Genomic DNA, 14,673 nt, shown 5'->3' with positions numbered 1-14,673 from the left:
CAGCCTGCTATACATATTTTTGATTTCAAGGGATAACAGTTATTTTCCTGTATAATCCGTGTTTTATTGTTATAACCTGTTTGGTGAACAGTTTCTCCTGATATATAAATTATTGGTCTGTTTGTTAAAAGTTTAGCACTGGTTGTCATAAGTAACTAAGTTGCACTGTGCTGGTGAGATAGGGGTGTGTGAGCGCCACCGTGTGGCATATTTTGGGTATTGTTTTACAACTTCATCGTTTGTTTTCCAATTGTATTGATTTTATATTCTTTGTTTTATAATAAACGACATATATATTTTGCATAAACAATTGTCCCTTTGTTTCACTGCTTGCACCAATCAAATTAAGATACTCGATAAAAGAACTTAGAGGCGATTATGTCCGTCTGAAGGATCATATTTTTTTTTATATATATATTTTTGATCCTCTCTTTTATATGAAGATTCTTTTTATATAGAAGATATTCAACACTGTTATTTGTGATTCTACATAGGACTGCTGGTGATATTTACTACATTATCTGTACTCAGAGAGCTGTCACTGTGTTATCTGTGGTGTTACATAGGACTGCAGGTGACATCTACTACATTATCTGTATTCAGAGAGTTATCACTGTGTTATCTGTGGTGTTACATAGGACTGCAGGTGACATCTACTACATTATCTGTACTCAGAGAGTTATCACTGTGTTATCTGTGGTGTTACATAGGACTGCAGGTGACATCTACTACATTATCTGTATTCAGAGAGTTATCACTGTGTTATCTGTGGTGTTACATAGGACTGCAGGTGACATCTACTACATTATCTGTACTCAGAGATATTCACTGTTATCTGTGGTGTTACATAGGACTGCAGGTGACATCTACTACATTATCTGTACTCAGAGTTATCACTGTGTTATCTGTAGTGTTACATAGGACTGCTGGTGATATTTACTACATTATCTGTACTCAGAGTTATCACTGTGTTATCTGTGGTGTTACATAGGACTGCAGGTGACATCTACTACATTATCTGTACTCAGAGGGTTATCACTGTGTTATCTGTGGTGTTACATAGGACTGCAGGAGACATCTACTACATTATCTGTACTCAGAGATATTCACTGTTATCTGTGGTGTTACATAGGACTGCAGGTGACATCTACTACATTATCTGTACTCAGAGAGCTATCACTGTGTTATCTGTAGTGTTACATAGGACTGCAGGTGACATCTACTACATTATCTGTACTCAGAGAGTTATCACTGTGTCATCTGTGGTGTTACATAGGACTGCAGGTGACATCTACTACATTATCTGTACTCAGAGAGTTATCACTGTGTTATCTGTGGTGTTACATAGGACTGCAGGTGACATCTACTACATTATCTGTACTCAGAAAGCTGTCACTGTGTTATCTGTGGTGTTACATAGGACTGCAGGTGACATCTACTACATTATCTGTACACTGTTATCACTGTGTTATCTGTGGTGTTACATAGGACTGCAGGTGACATCTACTACATTATCTGTACTCAGAGTTATCACTGTGTTATCTGTGGTGTTACATAGGACTGCAGGAGACATCTACTGCATTATCTGTACTCAGAGATATTCACTGTTATCTGTGGTGTTACATAGGACTGCAGGTGACATCTACTACATTATATGTACTCAGAGAGTTATCACTGTGTTATCTGTGGTGTTACATAGGACTGCAGGTGACATCTACTACATTATCTGTAGTCAGAGAGTTATCACTGTGTTATCTGTGGTGTTACATAGGACTGCAGGTGACATCTACTACATTATCTGTACTCAGAGAGTTATCACTGTGTTATCTGTGGTGTTACATAGGACTGCAGGTGACATCTACTACATTATCTGTACTCAGAGATATCACTGTGTTATCTGTGGTGTTACATAGGACTGCAGGTGACATCTACTGCATTATCTGTACTCAGAGTTATCACTGTGTTATCTGTGGTGTTACATAGGACTGCAGGTTACATCTACTACATTATCTGTACTCAGAGAGTTATCACTGTGTTATCTGTAGTGTTACATAGGACTGCAGGTGACATTTACTACATTATCTGTACTCAGAGAGTTATCACTGTGTTATCTGTGGTGTTACATAGGACTGCAGGTGACATCTACTACATTATCTGTACTCAGAGAGTTATCACTGTGTTATCTGTGGTGTTACATAGGACTGCAGGTGACATCTACTACATTATCTGTACTCAGAGTTATCACTGTGTTATCTGTGGTGTTACATAGGACTGCAGGTGACATCTACTACATTATCTGTACTCAGAAAGCTGTCACTGTGTTATCTGTGGTGTTACATAGGACTGCAGGTGACATCTACTACATTATCTGTACTCAGAGAGTTATCACTGTGTTATTTGTAGTGTTACATAGGACTGCAGGTGACATCTACTACATTATCTGTACTCAGAAAGCTGTCACTGTGTTATCTGTGGTGTTACATAGGACTGCAGGTGACATCTACTACATTATCTGTACTCAGAGAGCTATCACTGTATTATCTGTGGTGTTACATAGGACTGCAGGTGACATCTACTACATTATCTGTACTCAGAGAGTTATCACTGTGTTATCTGTGGTGTTACATAGGACTGCAGGTGACATCCACTACATTATCTGTACTCAGAGTTATCACTGTGTTATCTGTGGTGTTACATAGGACTGCAGGTGACATCTACTACATTATCTGTACTCAGAGAGTTATCACTGTGTTATCTGTGGTGTTACATAGGACTGCAGGTGACATCCACTACATTATCTGTACTCAGAGTTATCACTGTGTTATCTGTGGTGTTACATAGGACTGCAGGTGACATCTACTACATTATCTGTAGTCAGAGAGTTATCACTGTGTTATTTGTGGTGTTACATAGGACTGCAGGTGACATCTACTACATTATCTGTACTCAGAGAGTTATCACTGTGTTATTTGTGGTGTTACATAGGACTGCAGGTGACATCTACTACATTATATGTACTCAGAGAGTTATCACTGTGTTATCTGTGGTGTTACATAGGACTGCAGGTGACATCTACTACATTATCTGTAGTCAGAGAGTTATCACTGTGTTATTTGTGGTGTTACAAAGGACTGCAGGTGACATCTACTACATTATCTGTACTCAGAGAGTTATCACTGTGTTATTTGTGGTGTTACATAGGACTGCAGGTGACATCTACTACATTATATGTACTCAGAGAGTTATCACTGTGTTATCTGTGGTGTTACATAGGACTGCAGGTGACATCTACTACATTATCTGTACACAGAAAGTTATCACTGTGTTATCTGTGGTGTTACATAGGACTGCAGGTGACATCTACTACATTATCTGTACTCAGAGTTATCACTGTGTTATCTGTGGTGTTACATAGGACTGCAGGTGACATCTACTACATTATCTGTACTCAGAGTTATCACTGTCTTATCTGTGGTGTTACATAGGACTGCAGGAGACATCTACTGCATTATCTGTACTCAGAGATATTCACTGTTATCTGTGGTGTTACATAGGACTGCAGGTGACATCTACTACATTATCTGTACTCAGAGAGTTATCACTGTGTTATCTGTGGTGTTACATAGGACTGCAGGTGACATCTACTACATTATCTGTACTCAGTTATCACTGTGCTATCTGTGGTGTTACATAGGACTGCAGGTGACATCTACTACATTATCTGTACTCAGAAAGCTATCACTGTGTTATCTGTGGTGTTACATAGGACTGCAGGTGACATCTACTACATTATCTGTACTCAGTTATCACTGTGCTATCTGTGGTGTTACATAGGACTGCAGGTGACATCCACTACATTATCTGTACTCAGAGAGTTATCACTGTGTTATCTGTGGTGTTACATAGGACTGCAGGTGACATCCACTACATTATCTGTACTCAGAGAGTTATCACTGTGTTATCTGTGGTGTTACATAGGACTGCAGGTGACATCCACTACATTATCTGTACTCAGAGAGTTATCACTGTGTTATCTGTGGTGTTACATAGGACTGCAGGTGACATCTACTACATTATCTGTACTCAGAGAGTTATCACTGTGTTATCTGTGGCGTTACATAGGACTGCAGGTAACATCTACTACATTATCTGTACTCAGAGTTATCACTGTGTTATCTGTGCTGTTACATAGGACTGCAGGTGACATCTACCACATTATCTGTACTCAGAGACTTATCACTGTGTTATCTGTGGTGTTACATAGGACTGCAGGTGACATCCACTACATTATCTGTACTCAGAGAGTTATCACTGTACTATCTGTGGTGTTACATAGGACTGCAGGTGACATCTACTACATTATCTGTACTCAGAGAGTTATCACTGTGTTATCTGTGGTGTTACATAGGACTGCAGGTGACATCTACTACATTATCTGTACTCAGAGAGTTATCACTGTGTTATCTGTGGTGTTACATAGGACTGTAGGTGACATCTACTACATTATCTGTACTCAGAGAGTTATCACTGTGTTATCTGTAGTGTTACATAGGACTGCAGGTGACATCTACTACATTATCTGTACTCAGAGAGCTATCACTGTGTTATCTGTGGTGTTACATAGGACTGCAGGTGACATCCACTACATTATCTGTACTCAGAGATATTCACTGTTATCTGTGGTGTTACATAGGACTGCAGGTGACATCTACTACATTATCTGTACTCAGAGCTATCACTGTGTTATCTGTGGTGTTACATAGGACTGCAGGTGACATCCACTACATTATCTGTACTCAGAGAGCTATCACTGTGTTATCTGTGGTGTTACATAGGACTGCAGGTAACATCTCCTACATTATCTGTACTCAGAGAGCTATCACTGTGTTATCTGTGGTGTTACATAGGACTGCAGATAAAGCTTACGGAATATCCACAGGAGTCCCATAGATTCAGATACTACAGGTCCCATTCTCCCATAGAAGTAATTGGAAGGAGCCACACTTGTTGAGCCACCTCTCCATACACTGCCATAGGAGTCAGCATCTGTCGCACTTTTATTGTAAATCCACAGAAACATTAGAAAGATCATTAAAGAGAATTCCCCTTTAAATTATGGTCACACGGTATTGCAGGTTACCCCGTGGTTGCTACATAGGAATGCGCCATTAGTAAGAGATTGCCCACCTTTAACGATGTGTCGCCCAGCTACCTAACTGCTCCGCTCAGCAACAGCAGAGGCTTAAAGGGAACACTGGCCCTTTCAGTGCAGCCCCTGGCCCTGGCCTGTTGCCCCCTGGCCCTTATCTACACCCCCCCTGGCCTCTGTATGCATCTCCCTGGCCCTGACCTGTCCCGCCCTGGCCCCTGTCTGCACCCCCCTGGCCCCTGTCTATCCCCCCCGACCCTGGCCTGTCCCCCCTGGCCCTTGTTGGTGCCCCCCCTGGCCCTTATCTGCACCCCCCCTGGCCTGTGCCCTCCGGCCCCTGTCTGCACCTCCCTGGCCCTTGTCTGTGCCCCCTCTGGCCTTTATCTGCACCCCCCTGGCCCTGGCCCGTGCCCCCCTGGCCTCTGTCTGTCCCCCTGACCCTGACCTGTCCCCCCCTGGCCCCTGTCTGCACCCCCGTGGTCCTTGTTTGTGCCCCCTTGGCCCTTATCTGCACCCCCCTGGCCCTGTCCTGTGCCCCCAGGGCCCCTGTCTATCCCCCCCTGACCCTGGCCTGTCCCCCCTGGCCCTTATCTTCATCCCCCTGGCCCTTATCTGCACCCCCCCTGGCCTGTGCCCTCCGGCCCTTGTCTGCACCTCCCTGGCCCTTGTCTGTGCCCCCCTAGTCCCTAGTCTATGCCCCCCTGGTCCCTTGTCTGTGCCCCCCTGGCCCTTTTCTGTGCCCCCCCTGACTCTTTTCTGCGCCCCTTACCCTTGTCTGCGCCCCTGGCCCTTGTTTGTGCCCCTGGACATTGTTTGTGCCCCTGGGTCTTATCTGCGACCCTCTGGTCCTGGCCTGTGCCCCCAGCCCCTGTCTGCACCTCCCTGGCCCTTGTATGTGCCCTCCCTGGCCCTTGTATGTGCCCCACCTGACTCTTTTCTGCGCCCCTTACCCTTGTCTGCACCCCTGGCCCTTGTTTGTGCCCCTGGACATTGTTTGTGCCCCTGGGTCTTATCTGCGACCCTCTGGTCCTGGCCTGTGCCCCCAGCCCCTGTCTGCACCTCCCTGGCCCTTGTATGTGCCCTCCCTGGCCCTTGTATGTGCCCCACCTGGCCCTTGTTTGTGCCCCTGGCCCTTGTCTGCACCCCCCTGCTCCTGGCCCCTGTCTGCGATCTTGACTAGCCAAAGGAGTGGGGTTTGCATGGGAGGATGGAGTTGCGAAGTGCGGCGGGGGTTGAGGGGGGCCCGCACAAAAGTTTGCTGTGGGGCCCAATCACTTCTAGCTACGCCCATGATGCTCATGCTGCTGCTCCTACTCTGTGCTTAGTAATTCTATGCTGCTGTTTGTTTTCCTGCTACTTCTGTCTGCATCTCCCTGGCCCTGACCTGTCCCCCCCTGGCCCCTGTCTGCACCCCCCTGGCCCTTGTTTGTGCCCCCTTGGCCCTTATCTGCACCGCCCTGGCCCCTGTCTATCCCCCCCTGACCCTAGCCTGTCCCCCCTGGCCCTTGTTTGTGCCCCCCTGGCCCTTATCTGCACCCCCCCTGGCCTGTGCCCTCCGGCCCCTGTCTGCACCTCCCTGGCCCTTGTCTGTGCCCCCTCTGGCCTTTATCTGCACCCCCCTGGCCCTGGCCTGTGCCCCCCTGGCCCCTGTCTGTCCCCCTGACCCCGACCTGTCCCCCCCCTGACCCCTGTCTGCACCCCCCTGGCCCTTGTTTGTGCCCCCTTGGCCCTTATCTGCACCCCCCTAGCCCTGTGCCCCCCGGGTCCTTGTCTATCCTCCCCTGACCCTGGCCTGTCCCCCCTGGCCCTTGTTTGTGCCCCCCCTGGCACTTATCTGCACCCCCCTGGCCCTTATCTGCACCCCCCCTGGCCTGTGCCCCCGGCCCCTGTCTGCACCTCCCTGGCCCTTGTCTGTGCCCCCCTGGCCCTTTTCTGCGCCCCCCTGACTCTTTTCTGCGCCGCTTTCCCTTGTCTTCGCCCCTGGCCCTTGTTTGTGCCCCTGGACATTGTTTGTGCCCCTGGGTCTTATCTGTGACCCTCTGGTCCTGGCCTGTGCCCCCAGCCCTTGTAGGCACCTCCCTGGCCCTTGTATGTGCCCCACCTGGCCCTTGTTTGTGCCCCTGGCCCTTGTCTGCACCCCCCTGCACCTGGCCCCTGTCTGCGATCTTGACTAGCCAAAGGAGTGGGGTTTGCATGGGAGGATGGCGTTGCAAAATGCGGCGGGGGTTGAGGGGGGCCCGCACAAAAGTTTGCTGTGGGGCCCAGTCACTTCTAGCTACGCCCTGATGCTCGTGCTGCTGCTCCTACTCTGTGCTCGTGCTGCTGTTTGTTTTCCTGCTACTTAGGTGTGTCCTCCTGCTTTTTCTTGTGCTGTTTATGATGTGTCCTTGGTAAAGCTATACTGCTCCTGCACCTCCTGATGCTGGGCTTTTCTTTCTGTCATTCTTCCTGTTGCTGCTGCTCTTCCTGCTTCTTCTGATCTTTCCTTACTATTCTGCTATGTCTTCTGCTGCTCGTTCTCCTGATGCTATTCTTTCTGATGCTGTTCTTCATTCTGATGCATGGCTTCTTTCCTCCTGATCCCATTCTTCCTCCTGATCCCGTTCTTCCTCCTGATCCCATTCTTCCTCCTGATCCCATTCTTCCTCCTGATGCTGTTCTTCCTCTTGATGGCGTTCTTCCTCTTGATGGCGTTCTTCCTCCTGATGCTGTTCTACCTCCTGATGCTGTTCTACCTCCTGATGCTGTTCTTCCTCACGATGCCGTTCTTACTCCTGATGCTGTTCTTCCTTCTGATCCTGTTCTTCCGCTTGATGCTGTTCTTCCTCCCTATGCTGTTCTTCCTTCTGATGCTGTTCTTCCTCCTGATGTTTTTCCTCTCGATATTGTTATTTCTTCTGATGCTGTTGTTCCTCCTGATGCCTGTCCCCCTGATGCAGTTTTTCCTTCTGATACTATTTTTCATCCTGATGCTATTTTTCCTTCTGATGCTTGTCCTCATGGTACTTGTCTTCCTGATGCTGTTCCTTCTGATGCTGTTCTCCCTGCTGTTGCTTTTTCCTCCTGTTTTTCCTTCTGATGCTTGTCCTCCTGATGCCTTTCCTCCTGGTGCTTGTCTTCCTGATGCTGTTGTTCTTACTTATGATGCTCTTCTTCATGATGCTTTTCCTCCTGATGCTTGTATTCCCGGAACTTGTCTTCCTGATGCTGTTCTTCCTCCTGATGTTGTTCTTACTTCTGATGCTGTTCTTCCTGATTCTTTTCCTCCTGGTGCTTGTCTTCCTGGGTGAGTGTCCTCCTGATGCTGTTCTTCCTCCTGATGTTGTTCTTCCTGATGCTTTTCCTCCTGGTGCATGTCCTCCTGATGCCGTTCTTCTTCCTGATGTTGTCCTTACTTCTGATGCTGTTCTTCTTCCTGATGCTTTTCTCCTGGTGCTTGTCCTCCTGATGCTTTTCTTCCTGGTGTGTGTCTTCCTGATGTTGCTCTTATTTCTGATGCTGTTCTTCCTGATGCTTTTCCCTCCTGGTGCGTGTCCTCCTGATGTTGTTCTTCTATCTGATGTTGTTCTTACTTCTGATGCTGTTCTTCTTCCTGATGTTGTTCTTACTTCTGATGCTGTTCTTCTTCCTGATGCGTGTCCTCCGTATACCTTTCCTCCTGGTGCTTGTCTTCCTGATGCTGTTCCTTCTGATGCTGTTCTTCCTCCTGATGTTGTTCTTACTTCTGATGCTGTTCTTCCTGATGCTTTTCCTCCTGTGCTTGTTTTCCTGGTGCTTGTCCTCCTGATGCTGTTCTTCCTCCTGATGTTCTTACTTCTGATGCTGTTCCTCCTGATGCTTTTCCTCCTGGTGCTTGTCTTCCAGGTGCATGTCCTCCTGGTGCTGTTCTTTATCCTGATGTTGTTCTTACTTCTGATGCTGTTCTTCCTGGTGTTTTTCCTCCTGATGTGCGTGTCCCTGATGCTGTTCTCCTTCCTGATGTTGTTCTTACTTCTAAAGCTGTTCTTCCTGATGCTTTTCTTACTTCTGATGCTGTTCTTCTTCCTGATGCTTTTCCTCCTGGTGCTTGTCCTCCTGATGTTTTTTCTTCTGGTGTGTGTCTTCCTGATGCTGTTATTCCTGATGTTTTTCCTCCTGGTGTGTGTCTTCCTGATGCTTGTCCTCCTGATGTTGTTCTTACTTCTGATGCTGTTCTTCCTAATCCTTTTCCTTCTGGTGCATGTCCTCCTAATGCTGTTCTTCCTCCTGATGTTGTTCTTACTTCTGATGCTGTTCTCCTTCCTGATGTCGTTCTTTCTTCTGATGCTGTTCTTCCTGATGCTTTTCCTTTTGGTCTGTGTCTTACTGATGCTGTTCTTCCTCCTGATGTTGTTTTTACTTCTGATGCTGTTCTTCCTGATGCTTTTCCTCCTGGTACATGTCCTCCTGATGCAGTTCTTCTTTCTGATGATGTTCTTACTTCTGATGCTGTTCTTCTTCCTGATGCTTTTCCTCCTGGTGCGTGTCCTCCTGATATTTTTCCTCTTGGTGTGTGTCTTCCTAATGCTGTTCTTCCTGATGTTTTTCCTCCTGGTGTATGTCTTCCTGATGCTTGTCCTCCTGATGTTGTTCTTACTTCTGATGCTGTTCTTTCTGATGTTTTTCCTTCTGGTGTGTGTCTTCCTGATGCTGTTCTTCCTGATGTTTTTCCTCCTGGTGTGTGTCTTCCTGATGCTGTTCTTCTTCCTGATGTTGTATTTACTTCTGATGCTGTTCTTCTTCCTGATGCTTTTCCTCCTGGTGCTTGTCCTCCTGATCCTGATGTTTTTCCCCCTGGTGCGTGTCTTCCTGATGCTGTTCTTCCTGATGTTTTTCCTCCTGGTGTGGGTCTTCCTGATGCTGTTCTTCCTCCTGATGTTGTCTTTACTTCTCAAGCTGTTCTTCCTGATGTTTTTCCTCCTGGTGCGTGTCTTTCTGATGCTGTTCTTCCTGATGTATTTCCCCCTGGTGTGGTTTTCCTGATGCTGTTCTTCCTCCTGATGTTGTTCTTACTTCTGATGCTGTTCTTCCTGATGTATTTCCCCCTGGTGTGTGTCTTCCTGATGCTGTTCTTCCTCCTGGTGTTGTTCTTACTTCTGATGCTGTTCTTCCTGATGTTTTTCCTCCTGGTGTGTGTCTTCCTGATGCTGTTCTTCCTGATGTATTTCCCCCTGGTGTGGTTTTCCTGATGCTGTTCTTCCTCCTGATGTTTTTCCTCCTGGTGTGTGTTTTCCTGATGCTGTTCTTCCTCCTGATGTTTTTCCCCCTGGTGTGGTTTTCCTGATGCTGTTCTTCCTCCTGATGCTGTTCTTCCTCCTGATGTTGTTCATACTTCTGATGCTGTTCTTCCTGATGTTTTTCCTCCTGGTGTGTGTTTTCCTGATGCTGTTCTTCCTGATGTTTTTCCCCCTGGTGTGGTTTTCCTGATGCTGTTCTTCCTCCTGATGCTGTTCTTACTTCTGATGCTGTTCTTTTCTCCTCTGCGTCTCTTGATCTGTAAACCTTTTTGTTGGGAGCTTCCATTGTTTTATTACTACAGATTAGACACGTAATAGAGACATGCATGAAGAGAAGAGTTTTATAGTTTAGTAATACTAGCAGAACTTGTCGTACCTGGAGGTAATTACTGTTAATAGGTGAGACACCCAGAGATGCATATATCAGGCAGCGTGGAGATAATGTATGTGAGAGGCGGAGCCTGCTGCCTGACAGGAAGGACAGGCTATACATAACTATAGATTGTCAGCCCTCAGAGCCCCGCCCACTGCTACAGGAGCGACCGGTCCAACCAACTCCTCCACAATACCTGACAGTCCTCCTGCGGAGGCAGCCGGCCTGACGTGCTCCATCCTGCCAGAGACACACTCCATCCAGAAGAGACAGCCTGCCACAGACACTACATCCAGAAGAGACAGCCTGCCACAGACACTACATCCAGAAGAGACAGCCTGCCACAGACACTCCATCCAGAAGAGACAGCCTGCCACAGACACTCCATCCAGAAGAGACAGCCTGCCACAGACACTACATCCAGAAGAGACAGCCTGCCATAGACACTCCATCCAGAAGAGACAGCCTGCCACAGACACTCCATCCAGAAGAGACAGCCTGCCACAGACACTACATCCAGAAGAGACAGCCTGCCACAGACACTACATCCAGAAGAGACAGCCTGCCACAGACACTAAATCCAAAAGAGACAGCCTGCCACAGACACTCCATCCAGAAGAGACAGCCTGCCACAGACACTCCATCCAAAAGAGACAGCCTGCCACAGACACTCCATCCAGAAGAGACAGCCTGCCACAGACACTACATCCAGAAGAGACAGCCTGCCATAGACACTCCATCCAGAAGAGACAGCCTGCCACAGACACTACATCCAGAAGAGACAGCCTGCCACAGACACTACATCCAAAAGAGAGAGCCTGCTACAGACACTCCATCCAAAAGAGAGAGCCTGCCACAGACACTCCATCCAAAAGAGAGAGCCTGCCACAGACACTCCACCCAAAAGAGAGAGCCTGCCACAGACACTCCATCCAAAAGAGAGAGCCTGCCACAGACACTCCATCCAAAAGAGAGAGCCTGCCACAGACACTCCATCCAAAAGAGAGAGCCTGCCACAGACACTCCACCCAAAAGAGAGAGCCTGCTACAGACACTCCATCCAAAAGAGAGAGCCTGCCACCGACACTCCACCCAAAAGAGAGAGCCTGCTACAGACACTCCATCCAAAAGAGAGAGCCTGCCACAGAAACTCCATCCAAAAGAGAGAGCCTGCCACAGACACTCCATCCAAAAGAGAGAGCCTGCCACAGACACTCCATCCAAAAGAGAGAGCCTGCCACAGACACTCCATCCAAAAGAGAGAGCCTGCCACCGACACTCCACCCAAAAGAGAGAGCCTGCTACAGACACTCCATCCAAAAGAGAGAGCCTGCCACCGACACTCCACCCAAAAGAGAGAGCCTGCTACAGACACTCCATCCAAAAGAGAGAGCCTGCCACAGACACTCCATCCAAAAGAGAGAGCCTGCCACAGACACTCCATCCAAAAGAGAGAGCCTGCCACAGACACTCCATCCAAAAGAGAGAGCCTGCCACAGACACTCTATCCAAAAGAGACACACTCCATCCAGAAGAGACAGCCTGCCACAGACACTCCATCCAAAAGAGAGAGCCTGCCACAGACACTCCATCCAAAAGAGACACACTCCATCCAGAAGAGACAGCCTGCCACAGACACTCCATCCAGAAGAGACAGCCTGCCACAGACACTCCATCCAAAAGAGAGAGCCTGCCACAGACACTACATCCAAAAGAGACACACTCCATCCAGAAGAGACAGCCTGCCACAGACACTCCATCCAAAAGAGAGTCTGCAACAGATACTACATCCAGAAGAGACAGCCTGCCTCAGACACTACATCCAGAAGAGACAGCCTGCCACAGACACTCCATCCAAAAGAGAGAGCCTGCCACAGACACTACATCCAAAAGAGACACACTCCATCCAGAAGAGACAGCCTGCCACAGACACTCCATCCAAAAGAGAGTCTGCAACAGATACTACATCCAGAAGAGACAGCCTGCCTCAGACACTACATCCAGAAGAGACAGCCTGCCACAGACACTCCATCCAAAAGAGAGAGCCTGCCACAGACACTCCATCTTGTCAGAGACAGCCTCCCACAGACACTCCATCCAACAGAGAGTCTGCAACAGATACTCCATCCAGAAGAGACAGCCTGCCAAAGACACTCCATCCAGAAGAGACAGCCTGCCATAGACACTCCATCCAGAAGAGACAGCCTGCCATAGACACTTAATCTAGAAGAGACAGCCTGCCACAGACACTTAATCCAAAAGAGACAGCCTGCCACAGACACTCCATCCAGAAGAGACAGCCTGCCACAGACACTCCATCCAAAAGAAAGAGTCTGCCACAGACACTCCATCCTGAAGAAACACTCCATCCAAATGAAAGAGCCCACCAAAGACACTTCCTTCTATACATAGGTAGGAGACTGCCAGAGTCCCCCTCCATCCTATACAGAGATTTTGTCAGACCCCCATCCTGAGGATGGCAATTTGTGAATAGTCAATACTACACAGTGCCCTAAAGAGACATCTCCCATGACCTCTGTGCATCTTCAGAAGATTCAGTACATCGTATAGATCCAGAAGACTCCATCTTTCACATGTGCTACATCCTGAGGAGACACAATCCAGCAGCAACCAGTCAGACAGGCTCTCTCTCCTATAGAGACATCCAAACACACACTCCATTCAATAGACACATTCCATTCCGAGGTGACATCCTTTAAGCATCAGATACAGCCGGAGAGGGATGCGTCATGTAGAGACTTCTGCATCTAATCTCACAGGAACTTCAGCACCATCTATCCAACTGTGTAATTGTAGCTTCAGCCCATCAGATGTTCCTCATCTAATAGAGACATGTAGTGATGGAGCCTGGACTGGCTCCATGAGAGAGAACCTGTGGAATGAGGGGCAGCAATGAATAGAGCCTTCCAGTACCTTCTTTGTTGACATATGTCCTCTTACTTGAGGGGAGTATAGATGTATTAACTCTGTGTACACTTGGACTCCAGATCATATCTGTCTCTGTGAGACAACCAAGACCTTCATTGGATGTGGATCAGTCTAGCCGGGTCAAGCAATTGAGAGAGGCTCTTCCGAGAGGTGCGAGGAGTGCCCAGCAGAGTAAGGTAGGTAGAGCCTCAGCGGTTGGTTTTATGTGTAGATGGATTGGTATATATATCGTGACTGTATAAATGTATAGTTATTTAGGTTTATATCATAGTGACAGTCTTTGGGGGCCTCTGGAGTCCAGCATTTTCCATCAGATCAGATCCCGGTTCCTGTGATTGCCATTTTGAAGGCCATCAGCTTCATGATTCCAGATTTATTTTATGCTGGGAGAGAACAGCTGTGCTACCACCAACAGAGGCCACAAACTGTATCTCCAGGACCTCGTGTCTTAAGGTGGATTTAGACGAACCAATAATTGTCCAGATTATCAGGAACGACCATTCCTGCCATTCCGACAATCTGTCCATCTAAAGGTGCTGCCAAACACCCAATGAAAAAGCAAAACGCTGGTTCATAAAGTGATTCTGCTGGTCATGCGGGCGCATCAATCATCGTTTCTGGGCAGGAGATCATGTGGTCTAGGTGACCCTGATCCTCATACCGTGAAGGAGATCCCTGCATAGAAACGCTTCCTTCCTGACCGCTCCATCAGCCCATCTAAACCCGCCTTTAGGCTACATGCACACGACCGTATGTGTCTTGCGGTCCGCAAATTGCGGATATGCTAAAAAAACGGATGACGTTCCGTATGGCATCCGTTTTTTTTTTTGCGGATCCATTGTAATAATGCCTATCCTTGTCCGCAAACTAGAAAAAAATAGGACATGCGCAATTTTTTTTTTCTGTGCAACGGAACAGACATACTGATGCGGACAGCACACGGTGCG

The 14,673-nt window shown here is 47.6% G+C and overlaps 1 protein-coding gene across 2 annotated transcripts in view; it reads left to right on the top strand.

Annotated features, from left to right (window-relative positions):
• The first annotated feature begins 12,152 nt into the window (after nucleotides 1–12,152).
• LOC120996645 (FH2 domain-containing protein 1-like) overlaps nucleotides 12,153–14,673 on the top strand; it is a 97,302-nt gene continuing 94,781 nt past the window's right edge. The window contains exons 1-2 of one of the 2 annotated variants that reach the window (XM_040426701.1): nucleotides 12,153–13,189; nucleotides 13,786–13,902. The gene's annotated coding sequence lies outside the window, so the exon portion shown is untranslated. Of the gene's footprint in view, nucleotides 13,903–14,673 lie in introns of both variants that reach the window. The other variant, XM_040426702.1, reaches the window with a different exon arrangement.

The sequence above is a fragment of the Bufo bufo genome, chromosome 3, assembly GCF_905171765.1.
Source record: "Bufo bufo chromosome 3, aBufBuf1.1, whole genome shotgun sequence".
In the NCBI taxonomy this organism is placed as follows: Eukaryota; Metazoa; Chordata; class Amphibia; order Anura; family Bufonidae; genus Bufo; species Bufo bufo.
Note: the sequence above shows the minus strand (reverse complement) of the source record. Positions and strands in the feature narration are given on the sequence as shown.